The following is a 13,680-nucleotide window of genomic DNA, read 5'->3' as shown; positions in this document are numbered from 1 at the left end:
GTAAATTATGGAGGGTGGAGAGGAGATGAGATGTGTGCGTTTGGTTTAACTCTGGGCACAGCTGTGCAGGGGGGGTCTGATGTCATGTTTAATGGGGGTCCGTGGGGATGTGGAGGGGGGAAACAGACGGGGGAGACGAAACCAGATCCCTGGCCTCCTCTGCCTTGCAACTCTGAGAGGACGACAGCGTGTAGCCACCTGCTGCATACATAGCACAGATCTGACCTCTCAGTTGGAGGAGAGAGAGAGAGGGAGAAAGAGAGCGAGAGAGGAAGACAGAGTAGAAACGGTCATCAAAATTGTGAAACGTTTATAAAAACAATTCTAATAAATTAAAAAATCCAGCAGATATTGACTGAATTTGAGCACAACACATTTTTCTGGCATGGACACATAATGGAGTTTAAGGATTTTGGTGGGAATTCAGGTATTACATTTATTGTACAATGTAACTTTGTTTTCTTAAAATGCACTCATACATACATTTTGTAATGGTATCTGGTTTAAAAAAAAATATATATTTTGTGCTAAAAGAAAGACAATTATGTGCCCAATTTGTGGGTGTATTTGCATATATGAAACAACCATAAAGGGGTAGAACAGGGCTGCACCAAAAACTTGCTCTGTCTGAGCCTAGCTGCACTCACCTGCGCTGTCTAGACTGCCACATGAATTACTGTTGTTGTCATACGTTCTGTTGCATAATTAAACAAGTGTGTCAACAGCAGATACCCTTGGATGAAAAATGTACACGTTTGGCTCTAGATTACACCTATCTACAGTGCATTCAGAAAGTATTCAGACCCCTTGACTTTTTCCAAATGTTGTTACGTTACAGCCTTATTCTAAAATATATTAAATTGTTTTTCCCTCATCAATCTACACAAAATACCTCATAATGACAAAGCAAAAACATTTTTTTAGCAATGTTTGCAAGTGTATTAAACTTAAATATGACATTTACATAAGCATTCAGACCCTTTACTCAGTACTTTGAAGCACATTTGGCAGCGAACACAGCCTCGATTCTTCTTGGGTATGACGCTATAAGTTTGTCACACCTGTATTTGGGGAGTTTCTCCCATTTTTCTCTGCAGATCCTCTCAAGCTCTGTCAGGTTGGATGGGGAGCGTCACTGCACAGCTATTTTCATGTCTCTCCAGAGATGTTCGATCGGGTTCAAGTCCGGGCTCTGGATGGGCCACAAAGACATTCAGAGACTTATCCCAAAGCAACTCGTAATTTATCTTGGCTGTGTGCTTAGGGTTGTTGTGAGGTCCTAAGAGCTCTGGAGCTGGCTTTCATCAAGGATCTCTCTGTACTTTGCTCCGTTCATCTTTCCCTCGATCCTGACTAGTCTCCCAGTCCCTGCCACTGAAAAACATCCCCACAGCATGATGCTGCCACCACAATGCTTCACTGTAGGAATGTTGCCAGGTTTCCTCCAGATGTGATGCTTGGCATTCAGGCCAAAAAGTTCAATCTGGGTTTCATCAGACCAGAGAATATTGCTTCTCATGGTCTGAGAGTCCTTTAGGTGACTTTTGGCAAACTCCAAGCTTCTGTCATCTGCCTTTCACTGAGGAGTGGCTTCCGTCTGGCCACTCTACCATAATGGCCTGATTGGTGGTGCTGCAGAGATGGTTGTCCTTCTGGAAGGTTCTCCAATCTCCACAGAGGAAATCTAGAGCTCTGTCAGAGTGACCATCGGGTTCTTGGTCACATCCTTGACCAAGGCCCTTCTCCCCTGATTGCTTCTCCCTCTACACAATCCCGGACTAACCTTTAGCGTTCTTATAGATGCAACGGTAAGGCAATATATTCCATAGAGTACCACAGTATGAGTCATAATACCTATAAAACCTAGCAGTCAAATATGGAAATGATTCCAATCATTTTTCAACCGTCAATTTTTCCCATAGGGGGTTTTAGAAACACTTAAAATAAGGTCTGTGTAATGAACTATCTAATGTTAAATAAAGGTCTGGCAAAGAACTATCTAATGTTAGATAAATGGATTAATGAATAAATTGGCTAAAGTTCTTTAAATTGACAATTCTGTGAACTGTCTTGTACAAGTTTTAAATTGACACAATACCTGTTTAGCAAAGGTTTCAGCTTGAGATGACGTGCCGGAGCTTGCTGGCAGATGTGATGGCTTAACACTGCTTAGAGTCTTTTGACACGTCATTCTAAGTAGCATAATGAAAAAAATCCCCATCAAAATCCGTCAGTTTAAACTAGAGATATATTTTTTTACATGGGCTGCGTCTCAATCCACACATCCGCCTATGTCGTCCTTCCGCATATGCAATGGAAAGTGGCAGAGCTACAGCGCTGTTTGTCAGGCCAGGAGACATCCCAAAAATGTGTTATTCAATGCGTTTCTATGGGCTATAGTAGTAAAGGCCAAATTCAATATTTTATATTTTCATATTTTTGGGGCATACCCAAAAAGCTAACTGATTCCATATAGCAGAACCCCCCCTCCCCCCAACAGATTAGATTTTTAAGAATTTATATTTTGTTGGTGGTGGACTGTGGCCTCCACTACCTCCTTTATGTCATTGTGGTGGATTACACTGCTAGAAAAACAGCTAAATTATGTAATATACTGTACAGAGAGATTTCTGTCCACTTACAGTTGGGGCTCACTGCATGGCCTTGAGAAACCTCTAACAGTTGTTACGTGTGTAGCCAGTGTCGTACGACACCATGAGATGTACAGTGTGCAAGAAATGACATCGGCTACTGCATATATGGATTATTCACTTAAAACGTGTACTTATTATTGGAGTGCAAAAGTGAGATACATTTGATAATTGGGTTGGTGGTAGATGTAAGGAGCGTAGAGGATGCGTTGCGAATGTGAAAGAAGATAGGGCATGGGTGGGGGAGTTTGGAGGGAGAGATGAGAGATGGAGGGATGAGAGAAGAAGAGAGGGGGGAGCAAGAGCCATTAGGGTAGAAGAGGGGTGTGTTTCCTCCCTCTCCTGCTGTCCTGGGTTCATCACTAATGCCATAATACACCCAACTTTATGGGCCAGGGGTCCACCACGGGCTGTAAGCTGACTCTGTGGGGCAGGTGTGTGTGTGCGTGCACATATTGTAGGTGCGTGTGTGTCTGAGTGTGTAGGTGCGTGTGTATGAGGGGATACAGGAGGAAGCAATGAACATGCACCTCTGGGTGTGTGTTTTATGCCAACATGGTCTCAGAGCATTTCGTATTATTCTGTACGTAAATCTGAGACACTCCATGTAGTATGATATGTTACGTTTCTTATGGTATGTATTCATTTGTGGATTGCTATCATCCATTTTGTGTGACATGTTACAAATTACAATTCATACAGAATGTTGAGAAGTTGCAAAATGTGTGATATGGTATGAATACCAATTTACTGTGGCTAACGTTATCTTGGTGGCTTAGTGGTTAACACTAACGTTAGCTAGCTCTAGGGGTTAAGGTTAGGGGAAGGGTTAGCTGAAAGGTTTAAGGTTAGGGTTATGGGAAGGGTTAGCTAACATTCTAAGTAGTTGCAAAGTATCTAAAAAGTAGTATGTACTGTAGCTGCAAAGTTGCTGAAATGCTAAAGTTGTCCGTGAAGCGATTCGGACAAGCAACCTTTGGGTTGCTAGACGTTTGCGTTATAGGCCCACCCTCCCACCTTAAGTAACCTTCTGTCTTATGTAACCAAACTTAACATATCATACTCATTTCAGTGTCCCGCATTTACGTCTATGAGACCAGTCTGGTTCTGCAGGAGAACAGAATAACAGGGGCAGCGCATCTCCGTCCGCACAAACCAACGTCTGCTTTCCCCCTTAATGGATGGGATCAGGTTTTCCTCCCCCTGCTTCTCCTTTGAAATGAGCACGCTTGCATGTGAGTCTTTTTCCTCTCAACCGCTGTACAAAAACCTAAATATGGAAACCATGATTGCAAATTGTTTAGACAACCTGAAATGGTTTATCCTGGGGCTTTTCAAACAGAGTTCCCAGATCAAAGCAGAAGAAACATGAATCATACAGTATTTCTGTAAAGAAACTATGCTTTTTCCTCCCTCTGACATACAGTGCCACAAACAAGAACGCAAAGAAAACAGAAAAGAAAACAGTGCAACTTGGTAAAGGTGCTTGTATCAGAGAGCTCACAGATCTCAGTGAAAACTCTTGATCATAACAAGGCCTCAATGAGATCATTAGAGACTGCATTGCCGCGTTTCTCTCTTCACCAGAGAGCGATAGTGTATCAGTGTAGGCAGTACTCTAAGGTTGCGTCCCAAATGACACGCTATTCCCTATAAAGTTTACTACCGGTCCTGGTCAAAAGTATTCCACTAGAAAGGGAACGGGTACACATTCTAACTGGCCTGTCCTGGTAATATCGCCGGGGCTAACTGGACTCTCTGCCTGACGGTAGATACTCCTGAGAGACATCACATCATTCTGCTACAGCCCTCTCTCTCTCCCTCTTCTCTCTCTCCTCTCTCTTTTCTCTGCTCTACACCTCCCCAGTGGTCAGTAGCATCTATCAGTGGTGTCGCTTCTCTGCTACAGCAGTAGGCAACTAATCGAGAGGGTTAGCCTATATTCCCCCAGGAGAAATAGTCTCCAGATTGCTAATTGGTGAAAATGTCTATTGCTTTCCCTTCCTTTTACTCTGTGTCAAAGGTTCTTCTCATACCTTAACCAAAAATATCTTCTGGTTTACCAGACAACCATATATTTTGGCTAATCGTTCCTACTTTCCCTTCTGTATTGTCTGTTTTAAAGCTTACAGCTATGCAGTACAACCAAGGTGTCCACGATTTCAGAATTATTTTGGCGTTCATTCAACCTTTAGGATTTTATTTTAAGCTTTTAAGTCCCTGAAACGCCCTCTTCCTCAACCTTTCTTCCTTTCTATGGCTCTGTCATGAGTTCTCTACAGAAGACTTCTTTAGAGAAGTGAAGCTGTGGTGATGATGATGTCGATGTCTGCTGTGATGATGTAATCTGGGATGGTGTCAGTTTGACGTACACATGCTCTATGAGGTGTTCCAGTACACATGGGGGGTGATGTCAGTGTGTCATGTCACCAAGAGTTCCATCATAAGTCAGGCATTACACGGCACACTGGTACCCGTCATTTCCCTTATTAGAAGTGTTGTGAAGCAGGGAGTTATGACCAAATTAAGTTTCAAGTTTTATTAGTCGTACTTGCAGGATACACATGGTATACTGTACACCGTCCAGCGAAACGCTTACGAAACGTTTACTGCTGACTCTCTACTGCAGTCCGTCAATGTGGATCGGGGCGTGTTCCATCCTCTGCTTCCTGAAGTCAACAATCGACTCGGGTGACAAGCCTGACATAAAAAATACCTGACATCACTTGGTGTATCCATTACCCACACCTCACCTCACACTTTGCAGGCATCACACATTCCCGTGCCGCATGTTGGCCTCATGCACGTCAATAAGTTTCTCCTCAGTAGAAAAGGCCAATCTGTAACACAGATCTTCTTCAAGCTGTCATGTAACCCTTTAATTTAACCCAGCCCACTACTTTTGACCAGGAACCATAGGGCTCTGATCGAAAGTAATGTACTATATAGGAGCCTTTTGCGACGCAGACTGTGTTAATAACAGGTTTAGTGTGGAGGATAATTCCTTCTTTGTTTCCTCACGGTTAGCTGATTGTTATGGCTGAGCCTTTAGGACTCCTTAGCCACCTTGACCATGGGCAGGTGTGCAACCCACCCCTAGACACTCACTCACACTCGTACACATGCACGTACACAAGTATGCACACGCACAAACATATACGTGCGTACTCATGTAGATGTGTGTGCATGCATGTGTGTGCACAAATGCAGCCAAGTCAGCCCCTTGCTCCCCTTGTGATCTGCAGCCCCCCCTCCGAGGTACACCTCATTTGCTTCATGGTGAAGGGGCTGATTAAATATTGAAGGTATGGAGTACATTCTCTGGCATCAGGTGTAAAACACTCCTATAATCTTAGATAGCTGAGCTGCACTGTGCTGTGGAGAGCAGTAATTACACCGGAGTTAACTGTCTGAAAGAGAAAGGGGTCGCAACACTAAGAACCACCCACCTCTGTTCTTCTCGCGCACGCGCACGCACACACACACACTGATCTCTTCCATACCAACCCTGCATTCCAGCTCTGCTGTCTTTCTCTGTATTTTCCTCAAACTTACTGCTTGGCCCTTTGAGGCCTTTGTTAGCAGCAGCATCATAACTGAGAGAGGAATCATTTTATTTTTGTCTTGAATAGATTCAGATTGGGTGAAGTGAAATAGGGATTTACCTCTGGGTGAAGTGAAATAGTTGTCTCTGGTTTGAGAAAGGTTAGAGAGTGCCCTTTATCTGTACAATGACACATATTGTCTCTGTAAGAATAGGACAGAGAAGACAATGGAACAGTAGGCACTCCTAAGCACCTCCATACGTTTGACACTCTAGTGACAATGCCAAAGGAATCTTAGCACTGTATGATGGTGATTCTCCAAGTCACCATTTAGTCATTATTGATGTAGGAAGTAAAGGGACTAGCTTTAAGGTAATTTTAAGACCTCGTCATACCTCTACCCCGCTCCTAATCCACAGAGCCTAATTTTTTGTAGCTAGTCTGACAGACTTACATTCATTCTTTCATTACATGAAGTCACCTCCTTTATAGGGATTCCCCTTCTATAATGGTGACTATACAATGCTCTAGCTCTGGTTTCAATGTGATGTGGCGCGTTCCCTAAGGAGGCTCTGGTTATCTCCCAACGTAACCAAATACAGCACGTCGTCTTTAGACACACAAAGAAGTGACATGCTATCTTAAGTGAAGGCATATGCCTGAGCTTAAACTCCTTTAACCCTATGAGTTTAAATCCCAGAATAAAGCCTTTGGTTTTCTGACTGAATATATTAATGCTTCAGAATATCCTCCCTCCAGACATCAATGGAAGAGTCACACAATTACCCCTTCGCAAGGTATAATTTTTAGAGTTTGTGGATGACAGTAATAACCTGTTTGTTCTGTGGCACTCTGCATGGTGCTGCTGGGGAACAGAAACAGACAGGAGAGCTGAGCAGTTAATGGCTCAGTTAAATGGAATGGCAGCTTGTTTTTGTGCATATTCAGGGACTGTGGACAAAAGTAGTGCACAATATAGGGAATAGGGTGCCATATGGGACAAAGTCAGAAACAGATTACTGTATACTGTACATCAAATCTATTTATTTGGATGTACATGTCTCAGCGTTTGATGATAGGGACTATTCTATATTAATGCCAAAATAAATCACAACGATTTAAATGTAATTGAATTTCTTTTGGCACTAATATTGCTCCATATTTCACTCCATTGTTTTCTAATCCAGGGGTATCGTATAAGATTCAGCAATCCTCTGCAGTGGAGTAACGATAAGTGAGCTTTTCAGCATCATTCTGACTATCTACCTTGTTAGCCTTGTCATGGAAAACACTGTGCGGTCACACACAGACACACACATACACATACACATTCCACCACACCATTCATTTCATCCCATATGGAAAATGTGTCATTTGTTACACGTGTCTGCAGTTAGAATGTGTTTCAGTCAAGATCAGTTCAGTGCAGCTGAAACAATGTCTCAGGTACACATCTAGGGTTGTTTCATCATTTTGATACAGAGGATGGGAGCACTTATCTCTTCAGTGTTGATTGACAGGTTGGATGAGATCAGAAAGAGACTCACGTTTGATCCTAATACTTTTAAATCCAGAGGGAATAATGAATGGAATCAATCTGACAGTTTCTTCACTTCATTCTCCACTTGTTGTTTTCCCAAAATGTAAGTCTTAGTTTCCCATAATCTCTCGTGTGCAGATTCTGCATGTAGACCGAAGAATCTGTCGTGACTGAATGGGATGCATGAGATCAGGAGTAGTAGTAGTTTCAGTTTTGGGGTTTTCGTCAATGGTTATTTGGACGTATCAGGGCGAAGGCGGTGCTTAAACTGGTTTGCTTCGGGTGCGTTGCAGCGATCTGAAGGGGCTTTCCTTTCGCCAAGGTGGAGACTCAACATTTTTCCCATAGCTCCCTGGAGGATTCAGCCCTTTTGGCCTGCAGTGAAACACGATGCTTTTGCTGATCTGACGGACAGGCCGGCTCTACTTGGCAGGTCCTAGTTCTTGGCGTCTCCCGTTGCCCGCAGCGATGCCATGGAACTAGCTTTCAGGTCAGGGTCGGGGGGTGGCGATGGGCAGCATGCCTCCTTCCAAGAACATTTCTTTTTCATATTATCTCAGAACAATAGGTCATTTCCTGTGAGCTCGATCCTGCAAAGCAGTGAAAGTTTTGCCAAGCTCCAGGAATCAGGCAGAGAGTGTAGCACACAATCATATATATACACACACACACACACACACACACACACACACACACACACACACACACACACACACACACACACACACACACACACACACACACACACATTGGCGTCAGAGAGGCCTAGCATTGAGGTGATGGATTGGTATGGCAAGAAGAGGTTTTCCATCCAGGCACCATTAAGTCTCTTCTCACACAGTACCTAATCTGATCTGCCTTGAAGCACATTAGCTAGAGAAGATCGGTAAACGCTTTACTTGAACCCATCTCTATAACACCTTCATAACAGTGCTATGAAGCTTCATAACGGTGTTGTAAAGCTTCATAACATAGGAGATTCATTATTACTGGGTTATTATTCTAGGAAGGAGGAAGCTACATTTACGGTCCTAATATGCCAACCTCACCATTCCCTACAACTGGCTATTGTCCGCCAGCCACTCTAAATCATTGAGGTTGCTGCCTGGTTTCTTTTCAGCCAGCGTTGGTGGTAGTTTTGATGGTGGTTTCAGTGATTTCTCAACACCGACTGACTAAACACAGGATATTAAAAACACAGTAAGCACAAAGGATATTAGAGGAGGTCAAATGAGGAGAGGTAGCCTCACAGTCAATCTCACCCCTTTCAGAGATCAAAAACCATTTTGGCAAATGTACCAATTAACATTTCACAATCACAGCAGAAGCTTTTGAAATACCTCTCGGTAAAGTGAGTGAGTGGGCAGGCTGACTGACTCTCTCTCAGTGTTGCGTAACAACGCTCGGTTCCGGTGTTGTATTATTGAAGCATTTGGCTCTGATTATCAGGCGAATGAAACATTGAGATGTTAGTGTGATTTCCCCTGGGAGCTTATTGTGTATGTGTGTGTGTGTGTGTTTCTCCAGGGAGGTTTGCTAGCTGTGCTTCATAAAGCTGCTAACAGGTGTTTATTGGGAGGAGGAGATCTTTATTAAAGCTACAGTCTGGGATTCAACAACAAAGCACCACTATAATTGAAATGACTATTGAGCAAATTCCCAGATCCCAGTCTGTAGATTTAAACAGCATCGATGCCAATTATACTCAGACTGCCTTATTGTTTCATCTTCCTGTTTTATGTACTGTTGGTGTGTATTCATTTAATCCGAACAGGTAGCTAGCACTCTAGGTTTATAATAGCTTCCAATGTGCTTTAGAGGCCCTCGCTTAACCGTTCTCCTTCGGCACATGGTTGGTGAGATGGTGTAACATCCCCCAGAGTGTATAAATGGCGTGCTATAGCGAGGCGTGGTAGAGAGCAGTTAAAACCAGTCAGCCATTTAATATGAGGAGCGCTCTAAACAGCAGTTTCTTGCTCTCTCTCTCTCTCTGTTTCTGTCTCTCTCTCTTTCTCTCTCTCTCTCTGTCTCTCTCTCTTCCTCTACCTCTCTCTCTCGGTCTCTTCCCCTCTCTCTCTCTCTCTCTCTCTCTCTCTCTCTCTCTATCTCTCTCTCCCTTTCTCTGTCTCATTCTCTGTCTATCTCTCATTCTCTCTCTCTCACACTCGCTCACTCTCGCTCACTCTTGCTCTCTGCTCTGCAGCATAACATGGTATTGATTATGTTGATGGACAGAAAAAGTGTTGCATGTCAGGCCTGTGTAAGAATGAGCACTCTGTAGTAGGTCACTGTTCTATTATCTTCTATTCCGTAGGACCCAGGCAGGCAGGATGGAGATGGAGGTGTTTTGGATCCGTGCCACCACAGGGGGAAGGTACTGTCTGTTGAGGGGATTATTACCGGAGAGTGACTGCTACAGTGCCTTTGGAAAGTATTCAGACCCATTGACTTTTTCCACATTTTGTTACGTTGCAGCCTTATTCTAAAATGTATTAAATAAATAAAAATCCTCAGCAACCTACACACAATACCCCATAATTACAAAGTGAAAACAGGTTTTTAGAATGTTTGCAAATTTATTTAAAATACATTTACAAGTATTCAGAGCCTTTGCTATGCGACTTGAAATTTAGCTCAGGTGCATCCTGTTTCCATTGATCATCCTTGAGATGTTTCTACAACTTGATTGGAGTCCACCTGTGGTAAATTCAATTGACTGGACATGAGTTGGAAAGGCACACACCTGTCAATATAAGGTCCCACAGCTGACAGTGCATGTCAGAGCAAAAACTAAGCCATGAGGTTGAAGGAATTGTCCATAGAGCTCCGAGACAGGATTGTGTCGAGGCACAGATCTGGGGAAGGGTACCAAAACATTTGTGCAGCATTGAAGGTCCCCAAGAACACAGTGGCCTCCATCATTCTTAAATGGAAGAAGTTTGTTACCACCAAGACTCTTCCTAGAGCTGGCCGCCCGGCCAAACTGAGCAATCGGGGGAGAAGGGCCTTGGTCAGGGAGGTGACCAAGAACCCAATGGTCACTCTGACAGAGCTCTAGAGTTCCGCTGTGGATATGGGAGAACCTTCCAGAAGGACAACCATCTCTGCAGCACTCCACCAATCAAGCCTTTATGGTAGAATGGCCAGACGGAAGCCACTCCTCAGTAAAAGGCACATGACAGCCCGCTTGGAGTTTGCCAAAAGCCACCTAAAGACTCTCAGACGATGAGAAACAAGATTCTCTGGTCTGATGAAACCAAGATCGAACTCTTTGGGCTGAATGCCAAGCGTCATGTCCAGAGGTGAAGCATGGTGGTGGCATCATCATGTTGTGGGGATGTTTGTCAGTGGCAGAGACTGGGAGACTAGTCAGGATCAAGGAGAAGATGAACTGAGCAAAGTTCAGAAAGATCCTTGATGAAAACCTGCTACAGACTGCTCAGGACCTCATACTGGGGCGACGGTTCACCTTCCAACAGGACAATGACCCTGAGCACACAGCCAAGACAGCACAGGAGTGGATTCAGGACAAGTCTCTGAATGTCCTTGAGTGGCCCAGCCAGAGCCCGGACTTGAACCTGATCGAACATCTCTGGAGAGACATGAAAATAGCTGTGCAGCTGCGCTCCCCATCCAACCTGACAGAGCTTGAGAGGATCTGCAGAGAAGAATCGGAGAAACTCCCCAAATACAGGTGTGCCAAGCTTGTAGCATCATACTTATGTAAATAAGGTATTTTTAAAATAAATTAGCAAACATTTCTAAAAACCTGTTTTTGCTTTGTCATTATGGGTTATTGTGCGTAGATTGATGAGGGAAAAAAAACAATTTAATAATTTTCATAATAAGGCTGTAACCTAACAAAATGTGGGAAAAAGTCAAGGGGTCTGAAGACTTATCGAAGGCACTGTATGTCCACATAAGAGGTTGTGAATTGGGTGCCATTTGGAAGGAGAGAGAATATATCCAACAGAACCCCTTCAGGATCATCTGTCCAGGGGCCCAAAGTGACTACCCTCATTCACTGTCACCCTCTCCCTCTCTCTGTCCCTCCCTCAAGGGCTGTGCACGTTTCTGCTGTGTTGAGCAAATGAGCAGCAGCTAGCCTCAGCCCCCCCTCCCCCCCCCCTCCCTCCCTCCCGCCCTCTCGTCAATTTAATTTTCTCTACATCACTGTAGATTCATCACCTCTCTGCGTTTCTCTCCCGAAAGCAGTGAAAAGGAGGGGAATTATTCCTGGGCACTGACAGGAGGAGCATGGAAGCCCCCAGGGGTGTTGGGGGGGGGGGGGTGAGAGGGGTAGAGAAGTGTGCAGTCAGGGGAGTGTGGATCGAGGAAGTGAGGAAGAGGGGGAGGGAAGGAGGGGAAGAGAGGGCTCATCGAGCCTGAAAAAAATGTGACTCATCTAAATGCTGCAGAGAAAAATTGATTCTGACTACTCTGGTCGGGTGGACGGTGCATGAAGCCCAGTTAGAGCTCACCCGCGTTGGGGATGAATGGGGCTAGGTTGGGTTGGGTGGGTGGAGGTGGAGGTGTGGAGGATTACCCATTAGTCATACATGCATGAACACACACACAGTAGTGCATGCTAGTGCACAAAAGAACAGTCATACTTGTGAAGTGGGGTTTGATTGGTTAATATCTAGCTACCTGGTTATATTATCTTGTCTAACGCACACACGTGTCTTAGTGAAATTAATTCAAGTGAATTATGACAGATTGAAACGATGAGAGTGTAAATGGATGATCCTGAATGCCACCTCCCCCTCCTTCAACACCTCTTTTATCCCTGCCATCATCATCGTTATTCAATGACACCATCACATGTCCTACTATATGCAGGAACTAATTAACCTATCAAATCAGCCAGGGGAATGTCCCAGCTTGTCTGTGTAATTGCAGGTGGGGGTTTTGAGGGATGAGTGGGGAGATGGGTGTGAGACGGAGTTTACCCTGCTCCTCCATCAAAGACACACACACACACACACACACACACACACACACACACACACACACACACACACACACACACACACACACACACACACACACACACACACACACACACACACACACACACACACACACACACACACACACGTACGAGCACACACTCACACACCGATGCTTTACATAAAGCTGGGCAGAGGGCCATGCCTGCAACTATACAGTAGCTACCTTAATAAATACATTACCTATTGAGATGCAGCAATGCCTGGCTACACACTAAACTTGCTAGTTTTGCGCCACAGCAGACAGGGCCCTTTGTGTGTGTGTGTGTGTGTGTGTGTCCATCCATCCGTCCATCCATCCATCCTCCTGCAGGGTTATTTCATTAACCTTATTTGTAAGATTGCTCAGTAAATGTAGGTTACCACTCAGGCAGACATAATTCCCTAAAGGCAGAGAGACATTAGAATCCCGTTATCTCTGTAGAGTCCCTGGAGCGGAGTGGAGCATCGCTCTGACTAGGGAAACATTCTCCACGTCTCCTCTGCTTTCTATACAACCGGATGCATTGATGGCAGAGGGGTTGAAATAGCTGCAAATAGCTGTTTATCTGGCCTGAGAAAAGAGATGGGTAGCTAGAGAGGGAGGGATGGGGCTGGACAGAACAGAACCCTTCAGGGCTGTCATGACTTGAGACACAGCCATAGCAGCCCTGTGTAGCTCCTGGGTAGCCCCTGTGTAGCTCCTTGTGAAACCCTGTGTTAAGTGAGTGACCTATAGATCAGGGCTCAGGGATATTGAGTTATGTGTCTCACTCTGAGGACCCTGAGCAGATGGTTGAAGTCCCACTAAGAAACATACAGTACTGTTCACTGGTTACATCTAACCCATCCATAGGGGGATAATATATTCCACATACAGGACAGTATCATTAGTATTTTGTATCACATGGGTAACAGTTTCATTTCACTTTAACATGGACTTTCAGTTATCT

This window comes from Salmo salar, chromosome ssa19 (genome assembly GCF_905237065.1).
Source record: "Salmo salar chromosome ssa19, Ssal_v3.1, whole genome shotgun sequence".
NCBI classification, from domain to species: domain Eukaryota; kingdom Metazoa; phylum Chordata; class Actinopteri; order Salmoniformes; family Salmonidae; genus Salmo; species Salmo salar.
The sequence above is the reverse complement of the archived record's forward strand: the minus strand, read 5'-3'. Positions refer to the sequence as shown.